At 39.9% G+C, this 26,720-nt stretch overlaps 1 long non-coding RNA gene across 1 annotated transcript in view; it reads right to left on the reverse strand.

Moving 5' to 3' along the window:
• The window catches only part of LOC146026013 (uncharacterized), a 61,193-nt gene that overhangs the window by 26,599 nt on the left and 7,874 nt on the right, over window positions 1-26,720 (reverse strand). Inside the window, exon 2 of the long non-coding RNA XR_014454339.1 lies at window positions 24,885-25,076. This is a non-coding gene — a long non-coding RNA (uncharacterized LOC146026013). The remainder of the gene's footprint in view (window positions 1-24,884; window positions 25,077-26,720) is intronic.

A 26,720-nucleotide genomic window follows, 5' to 3' on the forward strand; every position in this document is an offset into this window, starting at 1 on the left:
CAGAATGAGATTCTGGCTGATATAGTCAGTGCCACCAGGGCACTTGTAGCAGCCCAGGCAGCCAATCCACCTGCTGCTCCACCCCGTGCTGCCAGAAGGGACCCACCACTACCCCCTTCTTCAGCAGCTGAGCCTCCTCAGGCCACGGCCCGATGGGGATGCAGACAGGACGCCCCCAAGTCCCAAGGGCAAAAAAGTCCAGAAGAAATAATGTGGTGTACCTTATTGCCTTTGTCTGTGGTTTTGCCCCAAATCTTGTCCTTTGCTGTGGAGGGCCACTTCCTGTGGGCAAACTCTTTCTATTCCCATGCAAAGGGTACCAAAATCCCAAGTTCACACTGGAAATGTACAGTCTTGTTTTTATGTTGTGTATCCTGCCTAGCATAATTCCTGGATGATGCAGATCCTATGCTGGGGTGGACTTTCATTTCAGCACGCAGCTGTTGTGTCTCAGATGTTTTAGTTAATGGCACATTTTGTTATATCTGGTTGTATTTTAATTTTGCATATTATTACAAATATTTTTTTTTTCTAGCTGTGAAGCTTAACGGCAATAAAATCTACAAAAAAAAGTTGTCAACAAGTTTGATGTGAAATGTTTTCTGTGCAGTGTTGAACATCTATTAATTATTTGTGTTTATGTGTCCCACATATATTGTGTACGGTCTTGAAGTGGATGAAGTGATGGACGTATGTGACATTTGTAAGAGAGGAATAAAGATGTGTGCACAGTTCCAAAACAGCAGTGATGGATAGTGAGTGGTAGAGGGCCAGATGTGTTTTTCCTCCAAAAGTGTAAAAATGGAGAGTGGTAAACAGTCAGCTAAAAAACTACCAAATTCATTTGTTACAGAGTGGTGGGCAGATGTAGGAAGCCTTAACCAGAGATAGGTGGTGGCAATCAGGTCCTAACTGCCATCTTACATACAGAGTCTGAAAAAGACAGTTAGGAGCAGATTGCGTTGTTGAATATCAGTGTCCAAGTTAACAATTTGTAAGCTTGGTACTTGTGTCCCATAATGTGTGCATGAGCAGGACAGAGTAAAGGCACCTATTTCTAAAACATTGAAAGGAAAAGAGGGTTAGAAACACATCAGTGGTAGTGTTCGACCTGATAGAGGTGTGTGATTTAATGATGTGAAGTGTATGTTTTTGTGTAAGTGTGTGTTGACACATGTCGACTCCTGTGATTTGTGTGTCCTGTTGTCCTAACATGACAGGCACACTTGCATTAAGGGTGTAGATGTTTATAAGAGACCTTATTCCACATATTACAGCATGTGTATTTGGGCTCACAAACAATGCAAACAATCCTACTTTGGAATGGTGGCAAGTGTAGAAAGTGAACCTTGCAATGTGTATCTGGCATGTGTATGGCTTGCAGGTACTCAATTGGGTAATTATAGTAAATTGCCTGCAGCATTGCTTAGTATTGCGTTCAAGTGTCAGTATTTTAGGTGTGGTGCGTGTTAATTAGCCGACCGATTGCGGCCCTACTCAGCCGGATGGTCTAAGAGTGCTATGGAGCCGTTTTGCCGGACCAATGGTTTAGAGGCAAAAGTGTCCCGAATGCTCGCCGAGCCAAGCGGATGCACCTCCGTGCAGTTTGGGTACACCCCCCATGTACGCCCAGGGATACGCCCAGTTTCGCCCTGTTTTCTAGCCTCATCAGACTTATCTTTTTGATCGGTGAGTCCCGTCCACTAGCGGGGTGCTGTCATCGCACATGCGCATTGCGTAAGGTACGCATGCGCAGTGGGGAAAAAACATGTTCCATCCGGGCACGTAGCGGACCGATTCAACCAGAATAACCCCCATGTGAGAAAGGACACAAGATAAGAGACAAGATATTGCTGGTTTGGAAATGTGTCCACAAATGTATCTGTAGAAATGTATCTGTAGAAATGTGTCTGTAGAAATTTATCTGTAGAAATGTATCTGTAGAAATGTGTCTGTAGAAATGTATCTGTAGAAATGTATCTGTAGAAATGTGTCTGTAGAAATGTCAAGAACAGCTATTGTTTAAGAACAATCAGGGTATTCTGTGTATGAGAGACAGGGAACAGATATGATAATCAACCTATAAGAATTTAGCTTGCTTATGTAGGTGTATTCTATGCTAATTAATATGCTATGATGATTGTTTGAAACTAATAAACTGACACTTTCCTCTTGCAGTATTGAGACTTGGTTACACTTCTTCTGTTGCGTGACTTGTTACTTATCACAGCTATGACAGAATTATTGATTGATTGATTGATTGATTGACTGACAGTGTAATGAACTCAGTATCTTGATGTCTTGAAAAAGGGCAAAGATTTAGAAAGGGTAGGGATTGTCACAGGTGTGGTGCACCAAAAAAGAAATTAATTTTAGACTCATAAAAAATACCTTTTAATTGGTTCATTTAAAACTGCGAAATATACAAACTTGACATAAAACATTAAACGGTGAATACAGTGATTTAAAAGGTGCACGTGGTTGCCCTGAGGAAGATCTGCGAAGCGTACGCCGGCCACACAGCCGTGCGGTCGCTTCACACGCTTACCTCCTTCTGTGCCTGATTATAGTCCTTCTCAGGACTCTTACTTACAAAATTCCGTGTCCGTTAATATCAGTCCTTATCAGGACTCTAATGTTGTTATTTTACTGTATGTGGTGCCAGAGTACATCCTTAATTTATTAGCGATTTAAATCCTCCGTGGGACTCCGTGTAGTACCCACAGTAATTATCGGATCTGCTGCGCCACTATACTTATGACAGTAGGAACAATCTGTATTCAGCGACCTAAACTGAGTGACAGTGTATACATTCATTATCTCCTGCGTCACTCTGGAGCTGATTACCGAGTATTACACTAATTAACCAGCGATCTGTTTAGTCCAGAAACGCTTGGATAATCGACTGTACAAGCACCAATTAATTGCACAGTGTGTACCTGCACACGGTCATAAATTAAAACTGGGTGGAAGCCTATACTCTTAATAACCTGAGCGCTATTTTGAAGCCTACTGCTAAATATCATACTATCTGACTGTCGATCTGAGCAGCCCAGTACTGACCAATGTACTAATAAAACAGCACCAATTTATTGTATAGTGTGTATGTGAAAAATAATATGTGCATTAACTGTCACAAAAAACAAAAAAATAAACAGCAGCAAATAAGTGGATAAATTGTATAAACTATGTATCTAAATCTCAGTGTGTATAAAGGAGTACTTTGAACAAATAAAGGGGACAATACTAGTGATATAGTGCTCTAACTGGAACGCACGTACCTAAACGAATAAAGAGGGGACCCTTTGGGATATTCCTTTCCCCCCCCTCAATAATAAGACCATATAGGACGTGTTCACACTAAAAATAAGCCGAATCTATCTGTAAGAGGGGACCCGGCTGGGACATTATACTCCTCTAACATTGTATTAATCTCATAAGACCAATTAATCGGTCAGTGTGTAGATATATGAGGATAGCTACGGCACTGAAATTCACCAACCTATGTGTATAAATAAATCCTACCAGTCTCCTATATGAGAGGAGACCCGACAGGGATATAAAACTCCTCCGGTCTGAATGCGCAGACCACCTTGATATTTTTGTATGAACGAGATAGTGCAATAACCTATTTAACTGGGAAATTTATGTGAAGAGGGACCCTGTAGGGGCATTACTTCCCTACACCAATCCCAGAGGTGCACTTACTCTTGTCCCACAAATCCACACGCAAGAAGAACATACACACCGGGAGATTTAAAAATTGGATCAATTCCAAACTTCAATAATATGATAATTCTTTCTTTTTACCCTATACTTTATTCAATATAACACTGGCATATCTCTAAGAGGCACCACTCTACTTAGTCAATTGACAGACACGGACAGGCACACATATAAGGATCACCCCATATCAATACCTCAATAACCCCACCCGCCGTTCCCTGTAATACAGGCCATCTGGAGCCATCAGAGACGGTTTAAGGGAAATTAAATAAGAGGTAATAATAGGAGAAGTGACCAATTAAATAGGAGGTATAGCGTGTTAAACCGCACGTGCACCTTTTAAATCACTGTATTCACCGTTTAATGTTTTATGTCAAGTTTGTATATTTCGCAGTTTTAAATGAACCAATTAAAAGGTATTTTTTATGAGTCTAAAATTAATTTCTTTTTTGGTGCACCACACCTGTGACAATCCCTACCCTTTCTAAATCTTTGCTCTAACCAACTATTGTCCGTGGTCGCACACCCCTGCATCTTTATTAGATAACCAATAATACAGATACTTACAGGGGGCCTGATTCAATGTGATACATTCTAAATGATAAAGTCTTGTGCGATTGTACCCCCAAAAAACCCTATCTTGTCTTGAAAAAGGACCTGGCTTTATTAGATGCATGCTATCAGGAAATGTATTTGGCATTCCCGGGCAATGACTGGGAGGTGGCAATTGAAAGGCATGGAGATGGTGTGTCTAGTGTGCATGATCTCAGAGTGCTGCATGTAGGTGTCACTGAAGTGGCTACAAACTCAGACGCATAATAGTTTACAATCAGTGTCATAATCTGTTGGATAATCTGCACAGAGCATGGAGCTGGTGCACCAACGGTTATGTCTTAAGACACACCGAACAGGAGTGTAGTGTCTGAAGATGTTCATAGCCGGTGTCTCAGTCTTTGCACATTTAGGCTGTAGACTCGTGACTGGAAAAGGTCCCAGATACAGAAGCCAGTGCATGTGAATCAGAATCAGGACCATTGTTGAATAATCATGTCTAGTGGTAGGTAAATGATGAAACTGTTGCATTACCATCGTGTGTGAAGCTGCAGATGGGACAAACAGATGAGACTTAATGGCTAAACATTCATTTTCCAATAGAACTTCTGAGCTGGTGTATACAGTAACTCTAGGAATATGTTTACTAATATATTTGATAAATGTGCAGCTTTTATTAAAATATTAGATTTTATTTTCTGATATAATAAGCACTAAATTCTGTTCTCGGTTGTCATCATATTTTCATGACCAAAGCATCTGTCTTTGCATTTGAACCCAACTTATAAGTGACCACAAAATGAAAGTTAATAAAAAAAAAAAAAAGCCCATCTGATTTGTCGAGAGTTCAAGCATTTGGCTGATGTAATATACTACAGGTTTTGATGATCTGTCAATATGGTCACTACTAGATGAATTGTACCTTGAAATTGATGTCTACACTACTGCTAATATAAATTTCCCCTTAATGAATACTTTGGCTCTGCTGATGTCGATTTTGTAAAAAGTAAACCAATGGATAGAGCTTTTTCTTCAACCTCTGCTTCTGAGATGAAATTATCCCAACCACTATTTCAGATGCATCATCTAGGATAAATGTTAATTATGGTTCAGTCTCGCACAAAATTGGAGCAGAGAAGATGGCTCTCTTAAGCTGATTGAAGGCTTTATGTTGATTTTCCGACTATACGTACGAACAATTTGTTCAAGTAAGCATAGTCAAATATTCAGCAATTTTAGAGAATTTTGTTTATAAAGTGTTAATCATTCAGAAACTCAGTAATCACTGAACGGCTATAACATTTTTGGGATCAGGTCAGTCTGGGATTGCCCTTATTTTCTCTTTCCACTTGAAACCTTTTGCAGAAACCACGTCCTAGAAATTCAATGTTTTCATACTCATATGTACCTTTTGTAAGCTTAGCATATATGGGCTAGATGCAATAACGCCTGAATTTTCTGGAGGTGCAGGTTGCCGGCCAAACTTGGGAGTTTTTTTAAAGGCATGAGTTTTTTTACAAGGCATGGTTTTGTCTTGTAGATGATTGCTGCTTTAAAAAAATATGTCAGCATTCGGGCAGGAACCGGCACCTGAGCCCAACTCGGGCATTAATACCTCCGTTAGTTCTAATGGGGGTAATTCAGATTTGATCGCATTGCTGCAAAGTCGCACAGTGGCCGATTATCAACACACTGCACATGTGTATGGCCCGTAGTACGTATGCGCTGCGCTAGGCCATGCTGTGATAAAATCCTGCTACTTTTTCTATTAGCAATACAGGAAACCGCCTGGAATGTACAGTAAAACGTTTGGTGTGCCTGAGCATTTTAAGGGAGGGTATGTGACGTCAGTTTCAGGCCGGATATGCCTTTTTCCATCGCACACTGATGTCTCTGGCACCACTGAGCCTGTGATGACTTGCGCCCAGTGTAAAAATAATTTGATGGTGAGTCTGCTACGATGGGTTTCACACATATTCCCTTGGCTGCGAATAGATTTGCAGCTGTACTCATCAATTCACACAGGGATCACATTAATTTGCAAGGAAGAATTTTACTCTAGCGGGACCACATCTTAAATGAACACTGGCCACAGCGAATTTTCACCCATGCTATCAGGTCTGAATTAGCCCATATGAGTTCTAAGGCCATGTGACACATGTTCCCAATGTGTTTCCAACTCTGGTGAGTAAAGATATCATCCAGATAAATTCCAATAAACTAATATAATTTTATTTAAAAAACATAGTTCACACAGTGCTTTAAAGTGCATTAACATTCCAATAACAAGGCATTATCAGGTCTATAAGGTGACCATAGATGTAACAGATATTTTACATTTATCACCTGCCCAGATACCAATTAAATGATATGATCTTCTGAGATGAAGTTTAGTAGATATTTTAAGCTCCTCTTAAGTGCTCCATTAAATCAGAAATCAATCAATCAATCAATCAATCAATCAAATCAATCAAAATGGATATAGCTTCTTTATAGTAACTGCATTCGGTGCTATGTCATCAATATGTGGCCCTATACTTCTATTCTTTTTGCGTACAATGATGATTAGAGCAGAAGCTGGTGATCTAGATGGATGAATAAAATTTCTTAACACATTTTCATCAACATATTATTTGAAACTTTTCAACTCAGGTTCTACAATTGAATATATCTACCCATATGTATCCAGACTGATCATAGAATGACTCAAGATAGACAGTCATATGGTCAACCACTAATGGTCGACAGTCATGGGGAGGCTTAGGTTTAGGAAATAGTGGGGGGAATACTGAGGGGAATACTGAGGGAACGGGAAATGTTTTAGGGTTAGGCTGCGGAAAGGAGGGATAATGTTTAGGCACTTATTTAAGGGGGTTAAATTTAGGTCCAGTATAATCTACCACCAGTTTATAGGCAGCACGGACTGTGTAATGGTTAGTATTACTGCCTCACAGCACTGATGTCATGGGTTTGATACCCACCATGGCCCTAACTTTGCTGACTTTGTATATTCACCCTGTGCTTGCGTGGGTTTCCTCCAGGTACTCCGGTCTTTTTCCCACATTACAAAAATATACTGATAGGTTAAATGACTGTCAACAAAATTACCCCTAGAATGTCTGTGTGTGCGTGTACATGTGGTAGGAAATATAGATTATAAGCTCCACTGGGGCAGGGACTGATGTGAATGTTCAAATATTCTCTGTAAAGTGCTGCGGAATATGTGTGCGCTATATAAATAACTGGTAATAAATAAAATAATAAATAATCCTGCACATGCAACTTTCACTGCCACACCCTCATAATCAATGTCCTCATTAATGAGAGGAAGTGCTTGGTTTTTTTTTTTTATTAAACTGTCCTTTTTCATGATGGGCTGTATTTTGGTTATGATTTTTATTGCATAGACAAAAATGGTTATTTTTATAATACATGAAATATGCAACACATTTTTATCCAGAAAAAAATACAATATTAATACAATAGGTAATGTCTCATGACAAAAGCAATGTTAATAGTCAAGGATTCCAAACATAGGATACATAGAAACATAGAATTTGATGGCAGATGAGAACCACTTGGCCATTCTAATAGGTTGAAGAGCTATGATAATAGACATGGGCTTTAGAACATAGGAGGCTCCACAATGTTTCAAAGATGTGCTATATTCTTTTAAAAACTGACAAATTTTGTTGCCACTGTTTCGTTTAGTAAACCAGCCTTTGGCCTATATAGGTGAACAATATTGTGAGCTGTCAACACCAAAACATAAAGATGAATACAGATCCAAAATCAAAACATGAGGGTCTGTGCACATCTCTAATTATGGGCCTAATTCAGTATGAGTCGCAGGTTTGTAAAAATTAGCAAACTGCAACTGCAGCGACAGAACGTGTGTGGGGGGGGGGGGGGTTGTTCCCAGCATAGTGCAAGGCCACCCAGCATGCTGGTTCCTACCTCCCTGCTAAAATATGAGTGCTTTTTTTAAACAGCTAAATGGTCTGAACAATGCCACTTTGCCATTCAACAGCAGTTTAAGTTCTTGCTGTTAGGCGCCGCTGCCTCCGCCTGCCCTCCTTGTCCCCAAACTCCTCTGCTCCGGCGTTTGCTGGATGCTCGGGGACAGCAGACGGCGGCTTCCGGGTAAGCAGTGGGAGGCATTGGGGATGTTGCTAGCCAACACCCCGAACTTACTCCGCGAGATTGACAGCAAGGAAGCGTCGGGGCTTTGCTAGGAGACGTCCCAAACTTCCGCTGGGCGCCGGCAGCAGCAGCTCATTACCTATGCCTGTAGGCGGGGTAATGCATTTAAAAACCTTTTGTACCTGGTAATGGATGCCGGTTATAGCATTCTGTGTGCTTGCCCAGTGTTGTGCCTCAGTCAGAGTGTTCCTGGTTCTAGCTCCTGCTTGTCAGCCTGCCTGTCAGTTTGCTGTGCTCATCCCCTGTACCGGTCTGTGGGTCTCTATCCCAGATAATTCAAGGGTTCATAACCCCTGTTTATTATTCTTTCGGTATCATCTTCTTGCATTGTTGCATTTGATAGCCCTTTTCTTAGTATTTTTTGTGTCAGCTTGTGTATTGTTACACATTCAGTCAGTGGGGATTTAATCCCAGGTAACATCTTATGCATTGTTGCATTGATAGGTTAAACCCGCATTTGGAAGGTGTGTGTGTGTGCTCAAAGTCTGTTTTCCCTTCTTGCAGCTATCTACCTCCTGTGGCAGCCTTGTCACACATAAGTCCTGGCAACACTGGGGTTGGGATGATCCTAATTTACCCCTTCAAACATGGCTGTTAGAGGTGAAGCCTTAGCCTGCAGGAGGCCACCAGGACAGTAGGGTTCCACAACAGGGTCCCGTACACACCCGTCTTAACACTGTGCACTGCTAATGCACAGATTGCCGAAAAATCGTGATCTGCAATTTTTAGCAATCTACGGGTCAATCTGAAATGTGCCCTACAGATAGAGCTGGCCTCGCTCTTGCAGCCGCCATCTGATCTGCGAAAGGGGACGCGCATGCACGAGATGCGTGCGCGTCCCCTTCCGACGGCGCTTCCCCCGGGTCCCCGCCGGCTTGCCCGCGGTCACCCGGGGTCCCCACCACCTCCCTGCTCTCCCACCTAACCCTGTTAACCCTGACCGTCTCCCTGAAGCGGAGACGGACAGGGTTCCCGTTGCCCCGCCGCCCGGAAACTGAGACGCGTGTGAGACGCACGCGCGTCTGTCAGATGGAGCGCCTCGCCGCTGGCCGATCACCAGCGGAGACAATCTGGCGATTCGCCAGCAAGAGCGAGGCCCACTCCATCTGTATGTTTCTTATACACCTTATGGTATAGCCTTAAGATAATAATATATTTTTTAGAATTTTGTGCATTAAACAATCAGATTATAAACATTTCACTATTGTATCTCAGTCACAGATATGGGAAATTCAACATGTATACAATGCACTGTATATACATACAATATATATAATGTTGATTTCTGTGGAAAGAGAGTTAGTTTGACAATGCAGCTGAGAGTGCCCCAAACCATCCATGACAGGCAGAATCTGCCTCTGTGTAACTGCTAGCATTGAGTATGTGAAAATATCTTTTTTTGTAGACGTGATTGTGGCATTAAGACTGCAAGACCTCCCCTTCCTTCAGCAATTATAGAGCTCTTCAATTGTCTTTTCATTCTCTTTGACTTTCTGCGAGATTTCTCGTGTGCTCCGACAAGCTAGGCTAACATCCAACATTCTATTATTATCTATTGTATTATGTATTCCTCTTGCACGCCAAGGAAACAATCAAATTCCAATCAACTTTTATCTGTGACTTGTCTGAAATCTCCCAATAGTCCATTCTGAGAGAGCCCAAAGGGCAAACCATGTACCTGATAATATCTGCTCATCATAAGCAAGCAGTCTGAGAGCGGTGGTGATTGTGGAACACTGAATCGTTCATCTTAAAGGGGCAGAGCATACAGAATGGGAATTTAATAAACACCCATGATATAATTACTATGTGATATCGATAACAAATACAATATATTTTATATGCAATAACTCAGATAATACAACAAACAATGGACAAATTGTTAAAATTAAAATGTTACCTTATTATGCAAGTATGTACGAATGTATGCACATACATATATATATATATATATATATATATATATATATATATATATATATATATATATACTGTATATATATATATATATATATATATATATACATTTCTTTATATGGCAGAATAAGCAAATATTATATAATGAGATTAATAAATTCATAAAAATGCATTAAAAGAATAAAATACAGTAGACCAGATGTTCCTGTTCTAAAGAGCTTACAATTAAAAAAAGTAATGGGAAACCTATTGCAAACACCGCCATTCTCTTGTTTACAGCTTTGCCTTTCTCAGCTACTGTATGATAAATACCTTAATTATACAGTATGTATAACAAATGCAAGTAATTTAAAATACTTAATGTTATTTTTAAGCGTAAGTAGAATTGACTATTATTATTATTATTATTATTAATATATATAGAGAGAGATCAGTGGTTCCAGCGGCACTCCACACGGTGCAAAGATTCACAGTATATAACAGGCGGTGCCTCCCTAGTCATGGCTCCAAAAGTTAGGATACATAGTACAATATATATATATAATACATTTACTGTATACAGTACAGTATATACAGTACTGTACACATACATCACTATAATACACAGAGCTGTACAGTGAATGTTTACATACCAAACCCCAGGAATTTCCAACATTGTATCTCAAGGCACACTAACAGTGCAGTTTTTGCCCAATTAATTTATGACCTTGTAACATTTTGTGGCACCGTATAAATAAAGTATAGCAATAATAATAAATGAATAATAATAGTAAGAAGAAGAAGAATATACAGGAGGTCATATCTCACTGCTATCAATATGGTAAACATGACTTTTTTCCTTAAATATTGTCTAGGATTTATTTGCACCCAATGGGCCAATTTAGACCTACTCATTTAGCAGCGAATTCGGCCCTGACGCCGATGGTGGGGGACTGCACGCACAGTCCTCCACCATCAGAGACAAGGCCGAATTCGCTGCTCAATGAGTAGGTCTGAATTGGTCCAATTAGGTGCAACAAAATTAGTAATAATGCGCATTTGCAGACCCCTCGCAGTTGGCGGGGTGCTCACCTAGTGTGCAGGTCTGAATCAGACCCTGTACTAACTCTGCTCCCTAGTATGAAGGAAGGCCAATCAGCAATCCAGTATCGATCTTTTGGATAGATACAGGATCCACATTTTTGTGTATAAACATGAAAATAATATTAATCTTAATAATAGTATCTGAATTATATTATTTTCACAGTTATGGATCCAGAGAAAGGTCGCTGTTATGCAGTTTTGGATCCAATTAAAGGTTGCGCATGTGCAATTATGGAGCCAGGGAAAGGTTGTGCATGTGCAATTATGGATCCAGAGAAAGGTCGCGCATGTGCAGTGATCCAGGGAAAGGTTGCACATGTGCAGTTATGGATCTAGGGAAAGGTTGCGCATGTCCAATTATGTAGCCAGGGAAAGGTTGTGCAGGTGCAGTGTAGGATCCAAGGAAAGGTTGTGTCTGAGCATTGAGGGAAGAGACAATAGTAAACAAATATTAAAATGACCAACAATATCTTGATTTTTGGATTGATCCCATTGATTTATAGGATTGATAAAAAACAAAACCTTTGCAATTTATGTATAACAATCAATGGATTCATTTTTAGTACAGACAGTTGTGCGTACATCATTGGCTGCAAAGGATAGAACTCATAGCATTGTATTTTAATAGCATAAGTACTGATTAAACTGCTTAAAGCAAATGCTTAATAGGTTATTATGGCTCCCCCATTCTCTCTTTTACCCCTCTTCTCCTTCCGCCCCTCCCTCTACCCCCTTTACCATCCTTATAAATCACATATAGAAAGTATTCATTTCTTTCGATCTATCTAAATCCACTCAATCAAAGCTACATATCTAATACCACCTCTTAAGGCACTCAAACTCTATCTCATAGCTATATATAGCTTATTTGAAGGTTGATAATCTCCCTCTTCCCGCACTTATAACAACTCCTTACCACAACCCCCAGATGATATATCCGCTTCCTTGCGGTTATTACGTTTGTTTCAAGAGTGGAATTTGTAATTGCTCTTATTCTCCTCTATTGTTTTGTTTATTGAAAAATACCAATAAAAATTATGTTAAAAAAATAGGTTACTATGGATTACAGCATGTAACCTTTTTTATTATAGTTATAGTTTTTATTATAGTTACTATAATTACATTTTCCTTTACATACCTGTAGGTTTCATTTATGTACTCTATAATTGTACGCTGCAGATCCCTTGTGGCTCCATATACATAAAGGATAATAATAATAATAATAATAATAATAATAATAATAATAATAATAATAATTAGGAATCCATAAATAGGAGCAACATGTGTTCAGGCATTGTGTAAAACATGTCACTAGGAAACCATAACTAGGAGCTCTCTGAGGCACTCTGTGCAGTGTTGAAGCTAGGGTTACCACCACCACCCATTTGGAATTACTACGGACAGTCCGGTAATTAAGACTGGAGTCCGGAGGTGTGGGGTTGACAGACTATACAATGTCCAGGAGAAGGCAGCTAGTAGCTGGCTATTCCCAGACATTGTATAGCACCGCTCCTCTGGATTCCGGATGCCGGTCTTGATTATAGGGCTGTCCGGAGTAATCCCAGATGATTCCGGAGTAAACCCTAGCTGAAACACAGTTTAAAAAACTGTTGTGCGTTCATGTTCTGTATTAAAAACTAAGGTCATTAGTGTGCCATTACTAGAATCTCTGTGAGGTACTGTGTTGTGTATTCAAGCACCATGTAAAAAAAATCAATAAAACTGTTGTGTGTCCATGCACTGTGACTAGGGACCATTACTGCAGTGTTGTGAGGCAAAATTCACTCAAGTTCTATATTTTTTTTTATTTACAGTAGTTCTGAGTTTGCTTCATTTCTAGAAATTAACCTTTTCACAAACTGAATTGGACTGATTGACTTTTGCTGTGAAAGCTGGTGCAGCACTGTATCCCTATATATTTTCCATGCACAAGCTGCATCTTAGCACCTGTTGGCATGTTTTTGCATCCATCAACTTTGACTAGTTGATGCCTTTGACAAGGTCCTGTACTTCAATGGAGGTGGTGGTGTTTGGCATGGTCTTCCTAGAAATGTTGCTCCATAGAGCCAACGTTGATCATTGCTTGAACAATAGATGCTTTGAAATCCAACTGATTCTTGTTACTATATCCAAACATTTGATACAGCAGACCTACATTTACATAAGTCACATCAAGAAAAAGAAAGAACACCTCAATGTATCATCTCCTGTTTTTAGGTGTACATAGCCATACACTAATAGATCCACTCCCCCCATGTGTGTTATACTTCTGTACCTAATCCTGTTGCTAGATGGTCTTGATGTCTGTTAAAAATACTGCTATAGCTGGTACCAATGATAATAACTTTAAATCATTTACAATTTTGAAAAGTTAAAATAACATATGATACATATAAGTCTACTAGTAAACCAAGTAGAAGCAAAGGCTAGTTGTCTCCGTGAGAGATAGAAAGAGAGTTAGGGTGAAATGTAATAGGATGAGAGAATCAGAAAGTGAGAGATTTGGTAAGACATCTGCAGGTTTTTTAAAAGCGGCAATCATTTACACTGCAAAACCAGTTTGATTTTGAAGTGTAAATGATTGCCTCTTTAAAAAAAAACTGGAGATGTCTTACCAAATCTCTCACTTTCTAAGTCTCTAATCCTATTACATTTCACCTGTAGTGTCACTCGCTGCCAACAGATGTTAGTGTTTCACAGACACACAGACACTAGACATATACATAGATGATCAGCTGTGAATCAATGTGCAATAAAGTGGACACTTGATTTAACATAATTTTGTTTTGACCATATTGTTTTTGTAGGAATTATAAGCTGCCACTAAGTGGCAAACCTTGTAAATTTGGTAGATGTCAAAAGAAGAGGACAGCATGTACTAGTGATGTGAAAAGAGTATCTATAGTAGATAATTACTTAAAAACAGTCATCCATATACAGCAGAAAAGAAGGACACATAATAATACCCAACAATTGGATACACACCCTTTAGTATGCATTACATAGCTTCTATTGGGGCCCTACCAATCTCTGGATGGCTCTGTTGATAGACTTACATCTCCCACCAACCCATAAGGCAAAGTGTCTCCCAAGCTGGAGGAGAGTAATGGACCTCTTACTTTACTGACAGATTCCTGCAATGCCCTGATCCCCCAATGGCTGGGTTGTTGAATTGGGAATATTAAATACACACATAGTAACATAGTAGTTGAAAAAAGACATAAGTCCATCAAGTTCAAACTTTTTTGCAGATCTAACTAAGGTGTATAGCCTAGCTGTGATACCCCTGTAACATAATCTACCTACTGTAGCTTTGGGCTAAATACCAATTATAGGTTGTACACCTGGATGTTTTTTTCGTCCAGTAAATGTTTGTCCAACCTTATTTTAAATGTATTTAATGTGTCTGCCCATACTACCTCCTCTGGAAGGGAGTTCCATACCCTTACTGCCCTACTCGTAAAGAAGCCTTTCCTCCTAATGGTACGGAATCTATTTTCCTCCAGACTAAGCGCATGCCTACAGTATGTGTCCTAGTCCCTGCCCTCAAAGCAAAGAGGGTTCCTGATAGTTCGTTATATTGCCCCATGATATATTTGTATGTGTGTTAAGCATGTCTCCTCTTTAAGCCTCTTTTCTATTGTAAACATTCCTAGTTTGGTTAATCTTTCGTCATAAGACTCCCTTTTATCAGTATGGTTGTCATTCTTTTCCAGCTCTATAATGTCAGTTCTGTAGTGTGGACATGTATTAGACACGTTTAATAATCTTGTTTCCCAGATTGTGACCAAAAACAGGCATCGGCATACCAGTGAATTTTAAAAATGAAGAATTTCTCAGATTCCTCAATGTATTGGTGGTGCCAGTTGTTTCAGGGAATCTGAGTAATGGCCGAAGTGTCTTACACTCAGGATGATAATCACAGTGCCATGTCTTGAGTCACTCCCATACTTTCTAATTGGTCTGACAAATGCCTCTGTCCTAATTGACGCAGTAAAGCATAGAGTAATGCGTGACGGGACAAATATAACAGACTCAGAAAGTATTGATTAATTAATTGATTGGAACAAATTGATTATTTAAAGAATTGTATTTATTTAGAAAGGCAGATGTATTTGACATGACAATCGGTTTTACAGCAAATGAAAAAAGGTCATAAAAGAATATACAGTATTGTTAATAGCCAAGGATTACTGACAAGGGTTGAAAGCTACATTGTAACTGTCTTACTAATACTGGGGTGTTAGACAGGTTTGCCTCACTTTCTAAAAAGACAACAATGTTGTTGTAAGCATCTAGTGTGTTTGGATTGGATTACAAATATAACACGGTAATCTTAATCAAGTAAAATAATCCTCTCATAAATCAACATTTTATGGATGTGTTTGATGTCAGATTCAGGTATAAATGTGAATATACAGTAAACCAGTGGAAGGGGATACATTTTGTGTCACAATGTAATTTTAGAAATGTACAGATATTTAAATTTGTAAATTCACATTGTCTTGATGTCAAATTAACATCTGGGAGTTGGTCTAAAAATTATTGGGCTTCCCTCACCTAGGGAGTACTAGACCAATGCTGAGAAGCACCAGGCACAATCTAGTACCGTGGATCTGTGGGTACCACGGTTATTTATTTATTATTTATTAACAGTTTCTTATATAGCGCATACATATCCTGCATCCCTTTACAGAGAATATTTGAACATTCACATCAATCCCTGCCCCAGTGGAGCTTACAATCTATATTCCCTACCACATGTACACCCACACACTGACATTCTAGGGTTAATTTGTTGGGAGCCAATTAGCCTACCAGTATATTTTTGGTTTGTGGGAGGAAACCAGAGCACCCGGAGGAAACCCAAGAGTTGTTGTATAATATCACAAAAAAGATTAATTTAGTTCATTGATACAATTTTGACCCTCTAGTGTGAAATTAAGTAATAGTGGCCTCTTGTAGCATGAAAACAAACAATAGAATACTATATACAGTACTGTACAGTATGTATTATAAATGAACAGATCGGAGAAAAGCGAGTCTGCTGTATTTTCTAACTTCAGACCTCATTTCCTGCCTCCAGGCGTTACTGAATTACATTGGGGAATATTAACATCATGCAATTTGTCAGCAAACGTGTAAGCTAAAGTGCTTCCTAGACAGCTGAGGGAATGTTACTAGAAACTGATAGAGCTAAACAATGTTATTGGACCATTGTAAATATATCAACAACTCCCCAGCTGTTTCCTGGTGTAATAAATAAGCAAAACAGGAAGGACTAGGTTCTGTATGACTAAGTTTTGGCATTAAGCAACAGCCTACTTGTCCACCCTCCTGGAATTTTTGGCAGAATGTGGAGGAAAGTTTCCCTGCCCCTCGGAAAGTGGACAAGTCTCCCCATACCATTGATTGTTGGGTAAATGGAGTTGGGATATGGGGCCTGATGACACAATTTACTATAAATCAGGTTATTGCAGCCATAACTCATTGCCCGTAACAAGTGTGTTACATGCCCTTTGCTAGGGCTTACATGCTCGTTGCCAGTTGCAATATATAAACACAAAATTCCTAGAATTTGCGCTAATTATTATTGTTTATCAGTGGTCGCTTATAACACTTAGCCTACTACTAGTTAGGCTTCTTTGCGACAAATACCACCACAAAAGTGTTATATAGCACCCTATATTTCAATAGTATTTACTTATGTCTTTCCCAATTTTACCAATTTTATACCCATAGACAAGTTGTTCAAATATAAAACATTTATTTAAAATATATGCATTAAGACAAACTTTATACAAATGGACACAGAGGAGTACACTTCTATTGGGAAAACCAGTGTTTACTTTGCCTGGCATTGGAAATTGAATTGTGCATTGAGTTTAATCTTTGAGGATCAAGCCAAATATACACCTATTGGAGGAATAAATTGTGATCCCATTCCATTCTTTGGATCCCTCCATATATGTGGAATATTATTGGCCACATTAAATTCCATAATTTAAACAAATTGATATTTTATGATGTTACTAATGAAGGCGGTGAGGAATACCCATTGATAAAGATTTCTGGGAAAATGATATATTACAGTGAAATCACAATCAGTGGAAAATTGATGTGTTTAACAAAAATACACAGTATATCAGTACTGGTTCAAAAAAAGATTGGCAGAGATTTATGTAACGCACCCCTGATGAAGTCTCATAGGGAGACGAAACGCGTCAGCCATATGTGTACATCAACTGTCTAAGAAAAATCCTCTTACAAGAAAATTGTATAAAGTTTGTTTTAATGCATATATTTTAAATAAATGTTTTATATTTGAAAATCTTGTCTATGGGTATAATATTGGTAAAATTGGGAAACAACACAGTTTACGGTAGTTTTTTTATTATAAAGAACGGGATGTCAAATCATGAGGATCCTCCGCAGAGGATAATTACAATACAAACAAGCAAATGTGTATAATAACATTCAAAAATATCTAAAAATAATAAAAAATATTATAAAATGTATACAAATGGAATACAAAACATCAAATTCGTAAAGAAAGACCACAACGATGCAATCATTGTGGTCTTTCTTTACGAATTTTGATGTTTTGTATTCCAGACCATGCCCCACTTTCATCACCAAAGACTTCGTCAGGAGGCGTCTTTGGTGATGAAATACGTTGGAGCGTGGTCTCCTGACGTGCTGGATCGTTGTATGCTGCTCCGTCTCGTGGTCTTCTTGTGGAGTACGCTGCTACCGACCTCATCTTGCCGGGTCTACTGGAGTTGGTGTCCAGACTCCGTATGATATTGTGCTGTGTGATGTGGTGAATACTCCCCATGCTGATCATTTTTTATTGAAATGTATGTGAGCCTTTTACACTTCTTAGAAAATACTGTGATACTATCGCTCACTTGTGTGTTCCTTCTATTGTTTCTTCCACATGTTCTTTGTTGTCGGGGCTTATTGAATCTGAGCTGCACTGCATTCTTTGGGATGGAGGTCTCCCTAATAAGACTTTGTGCAGATTGTAATTTTGTATATATATATATATATATATATATATATATATATATATATATATATATAACAAGTATATAGGTGCGCTGACACTTTAAAGTCCGTTTTTCTTCAAGGAAACAAGTTCTTTGAAAATACAATCCACACAAATCCAAACAGTGTTTTATAGGTGCAGCTCCCCTCTGAATGACCCGATTCCCACGGGACCTTAAACGTCAACTTTTAGGTGGAGTTGATATATATATATATATATATATATATATATATATATATATATATATATATATATATATATATATATACACGTGTGGGGCGGACCGGCACTCGACTCCTAAGTGCATGTAATGTGCTGCGGTGCCTTCCGATACATAGCATAGCATTCAGAAAAACAATGGCGGCACTCGTAGGCTTGGTGAAAAAAATTATTTATCAAAGCATATAGTTGTGCAAAAAGATAACCGACGTTTCGGGGATCAACCCCGTTTTCAAGGTGCAGGAAAAACAACAACAATAAAGCGTGTAGGATCTCTTACCTATGTAGGCTGAGAGAAGACTGAGGCGGGAGCCTGTCCCCCACGTCCGTGGCCGGCGTCTCACAGGAAGTCGCTGGTGTTGCGCTTCCGGTTCTTCCGCCGGACAACGCGACTAGGGTTCCCTAGGCAACCTGCATAAACATATAAACAATGAGTGTCAGTGAAACATGGTAATACCGCAGTGAGAAAAATTTAAACATTAAAACAGCAGCGTACACGAGATGCCGCATGATCTGCAAAGTTAATAGCTGAATACACACAATATAGATGTGTGCGGCGCGCTGCGCCTCTATGACATGTAAGTCCTGCATCTGTAGTTAAATTTCCATCGGATAGGGAAACAATATGATTATTAGTAGGTAGGGAAATATCTATAAATGAGATACTGTCCAGCGCATAGGGTGAATCATTGGGGACACGATTAATCAAACATCACTGAGTGTGTGGCGGGGAAAGTCCAGAGGTTAGCTGGGGATGTCAGCTTATATTGTTTAATTTAAGAAACACATTCCACAGCATTCTCTCATTTAGCCCCTGGGGATAGGTAGTCTTCAACCTAAAGATCCAACCTGCTTCGGATTGAAGCAGTTTGGTGTCCCTGTCGCCTCCTCTTAGTTGCGCTGGAATGTGCTCAATGATGAGGTGTCTGAGATCATTCAGGGAATGGTCTGTTTCGGCAAAATGCCTGGCCACTGGATGTTCAGATGTTTTACCTTTGGTCTTGTTAATCAGTGCAGCTTTTATTGTGGAACGATGCATTGCTGCCCGCTCCCTGAATGGCCTAATGGTTTTGCCCACATATCCTTTGTTGCAGGGGCATGTTAGTAAATACACCACATAGGCTGTGGTACATGTGACAACTTGGTTGATTCTGAATGTTCCTGTGGCAGATGGTAATGTGAATGATGCTCCAGTCCTCATATATTGGCATGTTGTGCATTGAACACATTTGTAACAACCTGGAACCTTAGTGAGGAAGGTGCTGCCTCTTTGAGCCCGTTGGATGTCTGCCGCAAACCCTGTTATGTCGGTGTGGACAACTAGATCTTTGATACTTTTATTTCTGGTGAAGCATGTCATGGGCCTTTTATCTCTGAAACAGGGGAGCCCACTGTCCGTACTAACAATGGGCCAGAGTGCCCGTGTTGCCCTAGGTATCACCGGACTGGTGGTCGAGTATCTGTTGGTCCAAGGAATGACCTTAGAACTTGGCTTGGAATGGCCTTCTAGTAGAGTTTGCCTGGGAGTATTGAGTACTTCTTGTTTCTGCTTGGCCAGTGTCTTGCCATCGTATCCCTTAGCAATAAATTTTTGAACCACAATATCCAAGGCCTCCTCAGTCTTTTCAGGGTTGCTGGTAATTCTAGCACTGTGAATTAATTGTGATTTTGATAAACCAATCTTCAAAGCCCTGGGATGGTGGCTTGAAGCTTTAAGCAGTGTGTTTTTGCTTGTGGGCTTATAATAAACTGTAGTGTCCAGCTGGACACTACAGTTTATTATAAGCCCACAAGCAAAAACACACTGCTTAAAGCTTCAAGCCACCATCCCAGGGCTTTGAAGATTGGTTTATCAAAATCACAATTAATTCGCAGTGCTAGAATTACCAGCAACCCTGAAAAGACCGAGGAGGCCTTGGATATTGTGGTTCAAAAATTTATTGCTAAGGGATACGATGGCAAGACACTGGCCAAGCAGAAACAAGAAGTACTCAATACTCCCAGGCAAACTCTACTAGAAGGCCATTCCAAGCCAAGTTCTAAGGTCATTCCTTGGACCAACAGATACTCGACCACCAGTCCGGTGATACCAAGGGCAACACGGGCACTCTGGCCCATTGTTAGTATGGACAGTGGGCTCCCCTGTTTCAGAGATAAAAGGCCCATGACATGCTTCACCAGAAATAAAAGTATCAAAGATCTAGTTGTCCACACCGACATAACAGGGTTTGCGGCAGACATCCAACGGGCTCAAAGAGGCAGCACCTTCCTCACTAAGGTTCCAGGTTGTTACAAATGTGTTCAATGCACAACATGCCAATATATGAGGACTGGAGCATCATTCACATTACCATCTGCCACAGGAACATTCAGAATCAACCAAGTTGTCACATGTACCACAGCCTATGTGGTGTATTTACTAACATGCCCCTGCAACAAAGGATATGTGGGCAAAACCATTAGGCCATTCAGGGAGCGGGCAGCAATGCATCGTTCCACAATAAAAGCTGCACTGATTAACAAGACCAAAGGTAAAACATCTGAACATCCAGTGGCCAGGCATTTTGCCGAAACAGACCATTCCCTGAATGATCTCAGACACCTCATCATTGAGCACATTCCAGCGCAACTAAGAGGAGGCGACAGGGACACCAAACTGCTTCAATCCGAAGCAGGTTGGATCTTTAGGTTGAAGACTACCTATCCCCAGGGGCTAAATGAGAGAATGCCGTGGAATGTGTTTCTTAAATGAAACAATATAAGCTGACATCCCCAGCTAACCTCTGGACTTTCCCCGCCACACACTCAGTGATGTTTGATTAATCGTGTCCCCAATGATTCACCCTATGCGCTGGACAGTATCTCATTTATAGATATTTCCCTACCTACTAATAATCATATTGTTTCCCTATCCGATGGAAATTTAACTACAGATGCAGGACTTACATGTCATAGAGGCGCAGCGCGCCGCACACATCTATATTGTGTGTATTCAGCTATTAACTTTGCAGATCATGCGGCATCTCGTGTACGCTGCTGTTTTAATGTTTAAATTTTTCTCACTGCGGTATTACCATGTTTCACTGACACTCATTGTTTATATGTTTATGCAGGTTGCCTAGGGAACCCTAGTCGCGTTGTCCGGCGGAAGAACCGGAAGCGCAACACCAGCGACTTCCTGTGAGACGCTGGCCACGGACGTGGGGGACAGGCTCCCGCCTCAGTCTTCTCTCAGCCTACATAGGTAAGAGATCCTACACGCTTTATTGTTGTTGTTTTTCCTGCACCTTGAAAACGGGGTTGATCCCCGAAACGTCGGTTATCTTTTTGCACAACTATATGCTTTGATAAATATTTTTTTTCACCAAGCCTACGAGTGCCGCCATTGTTTTTCTGAATGCTATATATATATATATATATATATATATATATACTGTCAAGTACGGCGGCACCCGGAGGCTTAATATTAAGCCTCCGGGTGCCGCCGTACTTGACAGTATTACTAGTGGGGTTCTCCCTTCCAGGAGGGCACCGGAGCCAGCTATATACAATAGTGGACGTGCTGCTCTCAAAAAACTTTGTATATATATATATATATATATATATATATATGCAAGGCGGCGGCACTCACTCTCAACAAATAAACTGAGTCCACTCAGTAATTTATATTAACGTTTTCGGTTTACTTAACCGTCATCAGATATAAAACAAAAAGTGTTGAACTCACCAAATATATACATGTGTCTCACCCCAATCTCGTGTACTCTCCGTGTGTGCCGGGTCCCCTCCCTTCTCCCGTCCGACCTTCCGGTCTGCGGTGCAAGGGGGAAAGCAATCCGACTGTGACTCCGGTAACCATGGTTATAGTAAACAAATAGCGTATATTCAGTATTCAGGCTATAAACTCTGTAAGGTATTTAAGTTATAGCGCACAAGGAGAGTTCACGTTTTTAAGCAATTGAGACTTACAAATGATGGTACTGAGTATCGCATCTCATGCAGTATCATAAATAACAATTAAGTGGTAACAGTTCATTTAAACCCGCTGGTGCGAGTGTGTTCAATTTCTGTATCCAGTAAGTCTCTCGTTGTAAAAGTCTCAAATTTCTATCACCTCCTCTCCGATCCGCTGGTATGTGATCGATCATTAAGTATTTTAAACTGGATAAAGAATGTTTATTTTTCTGGAAATGCTTAGCCACGGGCTGTTCGGCCACTTTACCTTCCAGTGCTGCCTTTATCGCGCTCCGATGTTGCGCCATTCGTGTTTTAAAGCTGCAGATTGTCTTTCCTATATAATATTTGCTACATGGACATATGATGCAATATACTATATAGCTGCTGTTGCACCCCAATCTATGTTTGATGAATATTTTGTTACCATCGTGGGGATGTTTAATATAGTCAGTCACTATGAGATAAGTGCACGTAGTGCATCCCGTGCATTTAAAGTTTCCCAGCTTCTTTCTTAGAAAGTGCGTTTCCTCTGTTTTCTCAAAATCAGAGATGTCGAGTTTTACTATATGATCTCTAATATTCTTGCCTCTTGTGTAGCAAGGTAATAGTCTTCTGTCTTTAAACCCTTTAAGGTCCGGGTCCCTCTGTACTACTGGCCAGATTTGTTTGGCTAGTTTTGTGACCGTTTTAGATTCAGTTGTATAATTATTCACCCAAACTATCATGTTTTTTTCATTTATTTTATCATTATCTCCAATGTTAGGCACAATGTTCGTTTTTTGTTGTAGTGCTTTAGCTTGAGCTTCCTTGACTTGTTTGTTACTATATCCTCGTTGAAGGAATTTATTCTTCATGATTTTCATTTCTGCTGATTTTTGTTGTTCATTACTGCAGATTCTCTGTACCCTCAAAAATTGAGAATATGGCAATCCTCTTCTGAGGGGTTCCGGATGGTGACTGGATGCTAGAAGTATGTTATTACAGTCCGTTGGTTTTGTGTATATCGTAGTACTGATTTTGTTATCTTTTACTTGAAGCATTTCATTTGTGTGTTCCTTCTATTGTTTCTTCCACATGTTCTGCATTCTTTGGGATGGAGGTCTCCCTAATAAGACTTTGCGCAGATTGTAATTTTGTATATATATATATATATATATATATATATAACAAGTATATAGGTGCGCTGACACTTTAAAGTCCGTTTTTCTTCAAGGAAACAAGTTCTTTGAAAATACAATCCACACAAATCCAAACAGTGTTTTATAGGTGCAGTTCCCCTCTGAATGACCCGATTCCCACGGGACCTTAAACGTCAACTTTTAGGTGGAGTTGATATATATATATACAGATCCAAAAAAGGCAGCACTCAAGAGGCGGTTGTAGGTGAATAAACAGTCTGTATTAAAAGACTAGCTTTCGGGGTATGACCCCCTTCATCAGGTACAGATGAAGGGGGTCATACCCCGAAAGCTAGTCTTTTAATACAGACTGTTTATTCACCTACAACCGCCTCTTGAGTGCTGCCTTTTTTGGATCTGTATCTGTCATTACGTACGGGCACCGGAGACATTATACTTGAGAACACCACTGAGTGCCGGCTGATTTGGACTCCATATATATATATATATATATATATATATATATATATATATATATATACCATGGTGCTGACATGCACATCCACTTCTGTTCTGATACCCGTCTTCCGTCTTCCAGCTGCAGTGATTTCCGGCAGCGGGCTCCCGGCTAAAACTGAAGATGCCTCACGGTATTTGCACCCTATTTAAGTCTTGCATGTTTTAATGTTTTAACACACTTTGTTATTCCTGCACCTTGACAAAGGGGCTAGCCCCCGAAACGTTGGAGATTGGAAATGCACCGTTTTTTGAAAAACCCACTGAGTGCCGCTGTTTGTTTGTATACAACTACAACTACACTATATATATATATATATATATATATATATATATATATATATATATATACAAGTCCAATGAAAGAGGCACTCAGACTTTTCTTGCAAAAAAATGACGCTGTATTGGGCATAGTATCGAGCGCTTTCGTAGCTAAGAGCCCCGTCCTCAGGATAACAGCCACAAGCAGATAATAACACAAACCACCAGTTTCCCCCCTCCCCCCGCACCCATACATATACAGTGTCGAACTGATTACTCACCAGCCCACGCCATCCACCGCCGGGAGCACTGATCTCCGTTTCCAGAAGTCCTCTCACCTCACATCCTGTTCAGCGTAGGCTTGCAGTGACTGGAACGCATCTCCTGCGTTCCACCAGTCTGCTTCCGCGTCTCACCAGTCTGTAGGGGTTTGGGCTACCCTGGAAGTACAGGCACATCGTGTTCACCGGCACCTGTAGGGACGTGGACACATATAATCAATTCATTACAAATACATAAAATACACAAAAGCATTAATCTAAAAAATAATAAAGAAATTATAAAAAAGGAGAAAAAAAACATAATCCGTTGCAGAATATACCATATATACTCGAGTATAAGCCTACATTTTCAGAACAGTTTTTATGCTGAAAAAGCGCCCCCCCCCCCCCCCCCCCGAGTATATACGGTAGCCGTTTTATTAAGAAAGATAACCAACGCGTTTCATCAGAATAACTTAATCAGGGGCATAGCTGAGGGTGGTACAGAAAGAAAGAAAGGAGGGGTGTAAATATAATAAAATACTGAATAGATTGAAAATATTTTATACAAAATAATAGTACATACCAAATTATGGATCTCACAAATAGATCCATACATCAGAAAATGCTCTTTATGGTACAAATTAATTCATAATATCTAGAAAAAATATATAGAGATTATTTAGACCTTTATACAAAAAGAGTAGTAAGCAAGCAAGTTACTCATCCAGAAGTGGTATAACTTCTAAATTTCTGATTTTACCTTCTCTTCACTGCCTCTTTCAGTTGGAGTACCTCAGGGCTCAGTCTTAGGTTCTCTGCTTTTCTCAATCTATACCTCATCTCTTGGCAAACTAATCAGCTCTTTTGGATTTCAGTATCATCTGTATGCAGATGATACACAGCTCTACCTATCCTCCCCGAACCTGTCCCCATCTGTAATGGGCCGTGTCTCTGAATGCCTTTCTTGCTGTTTCATCCTGGATGTCATCTCGCCACCTCAAATTTTATATTTATAAAATAGAATTAATTATATTTCCGGCAATAAATAGTAGTTACCAACCAGACATCTCTATCGCTGTTGAGAATATGACAATCACTCCTATCACTCAAGCTTGCTGCCTTTTCCTTGTTCACCACATTCAATCTGTCTTGAAATCATGCCACATGCACCTAAAAAACATATACCTTACACAAGACACTGCAAAAACTCTAATCCACGCTCTCATCATCTTACGCATTGATTATTGCAATAGTCTCTTTATTGGCACTTTCCCAATACAGACTCTCACCACTACAGTGCAACATGAATGCAGCTGTGAGGCTAATCTTCCTCACCAGATGTTCGTCGTCTCTAAAGCAACTCTGTCAGTCACTTCATTGGTTACCTGTATTCTACGGTATTCAATACAAAATTATTTTACTTACACACAAAGCCATAAACCAAACTACACCAACATACATATCTTCTAACCCAACCTCTACGCTTCTCACCAGATCTACATCTCCCATCCACACTCATTACACGCTTCCCTTCCCAATTGCAGGACTTTCTGTGAGCTGCACCCACTCTGTGGAATGCCCTCCCAAGAACAATAAGTCTCTTCTCCAGTCTCCAAACCTACAAGCGTTCCCTGAAAACTCAGCTCTTCGGGCAAGCTTATCAAATTCCAGAACCAGCCACTTAACCTTCATATACAGTACCGTTACTATTCAATCACATCCCCACTGTACAGGCCACACACATATTCTTTCTTTCTTTTTCACATTTTCCATCCTCCTGACCCCTGGCCAAACTGCTCGGTCATAGTGTCATACAGCACACCAGGAACCTTTGCATTCTGGTGGAACTAATGC

The sequence above is a fragment of the Crinia signifera genome, chromosome 8, assembly GCF_055691185.1.
Source record: "Crinia signifera chromosome 8, ASM5569118v1, whole genome shotgun sequence".
In the NCBI taxonomy this organism is placed as follows: domain Eukaryota; kingdom Metazoa; phylum Chordata; class Amphibia; order Anura; family Myobatrachidae; genus Crinia; species Crinia signifera.